Source organism: Echinops telfairi, unplaced genomic scaffold (assembly GCF_000313985.2).
Source record: "Echinops telfairi isolate 266 unplaced genomic scaffold, ASM31398v2 ScPeMD7_7459;HRSCAF=8497, whole genome shotgun sequence".
Taxonomy (NCBI): Eukaryota; Metazoa; Chordata; class Mammalia; order Afrosoricida; family Tenrecidae; genus Echinops; species Echinops telfairi.
In genome coordinates, this window is record NW_022111359.1 from 6,362,956 (window position 1) to 6,364,311 (window position 1,356).

The following is a 1,356-nucleotide window of genomic DNA, read 5'->3' on the forward strand; positions in this document are numbered from 1 at the left end:
CTGCCAGCCCCAGTCCCATTTGGAGCTCCCTTGTGCTCAGGTAGGGACCCTGACCTCTCTGGGCTCAGATCCCAACCTGGGCACCTCCCTGTCAGTCACCCCCTGTCATGAGGATGTGGGTGGGGCCACGATGCTGAAGCTGGCAGAGAATGTTAAAAGCACTGTGGATCTGTCTTAGAAGTACGAGCCAGAATGAACGCTCCTTAGAGGCCTGGAGGGCGAGACTTCATCTCATGCACTTCGGACGTGCTGTCGGGAGACACCAGTCCCTGGAGAAGGGCATCGTGCTCGGGAAAGCCGTGGAAAAGAGGAGGGCTCTCAACACGACAGATTGACACCGTGGCTGCGACAATGGGCTCAAATTGTGAGGATGAGGGTGGTATAGGACGGGGCAGGGCTTCATTCGGGTGTGCACAGGGTCGCTGTGAGTCGGAAACGACTTGATGCCACCTAACAACAACAGTAACAGGATGCAAACAGGTCGCAGCAGCGCATCCAGACTGAGGAAGAGGAGGAAGAAAGGCCTGGCAACTTTCAAAACTCAGCCAATGAAAACTCTATGGTGCACCGCATTGCTGGTGCAGGGCCAGGCAGTGTTTTGTCCCTTTGTAGATGGGGGGCTATGAGTCAGGGCTAACTCGGGGCGGCTGACAACACCGATGTCTACATATTGAATAGGCATCGCCACACGTCTTACTTAAAAAGTGCTCATTCCAGACTCCCTGGCCATATGACTCTAAGTCACCCTCCATCCCTGGAGCTCAATTTTCAGCCCACCAGTAGACAGGGCCTGTAAGAGGAGCAAGGAGCCAGGGTGGCTTCGTGGTTACGCCACTGGGCTGTTAACTTCAAGGTGCAGCAGTTTGAAACCCCCAGCTGCTCCACAGTAGCAAAGATGAGGCTTTATACTCTTGCAAAGATTTACAGTCTTGGCAGAGAGGCCTAGGTCCTGGGCCTGCCAAAGTTGTTCTCTCTTTTTGAACCAGCAGCCATAGCTGCACACATGCTCTGCCAGATCCTCGGTCAGGCCACGCAGCACCTGAGTTTGAGCCTCTCCGTGTTTATTGAAGCCGGGGGCACTGGAGCAGCACCGTGTGCCATGCGTCCTGCATTGTGTCATTCAGATGTCAGTTGGGACAGAAACAATGAGCCAGGACCACGGGGTAAACGGGGCCCATGGACAATAGCAGATCTTCGCAGTGACTATGGGTCACAGCGAACTGAAGAAAGCAAGCCCGGACTTCGAAATGGAATGTTTTCCCATAGAGCTGCTCGGGGATGGAGGTCTTCCTGAAGTTCGCTGCCGTTTTCCACTGAACCAGGATCCATACTGTTATTCCCTAAATGCACAAAATC

The 1,356-nt window shown here is 54.0% G+C and overlaps 1 protein-coding gene across 2 annotated transcripts in view; it reads right to left on the reverse strand.

Moving 5' to 3' along the window:
* The window catches only part of RFX2 (regulatory factor X2), a 38,062-nt gene that overhangs the window by 4,626 nt on the left and 32,080 nt on the right, over positions 1-1,356 (reverse strand). The gene's annotated exons all lie outside the window — the stretch shown is intronic.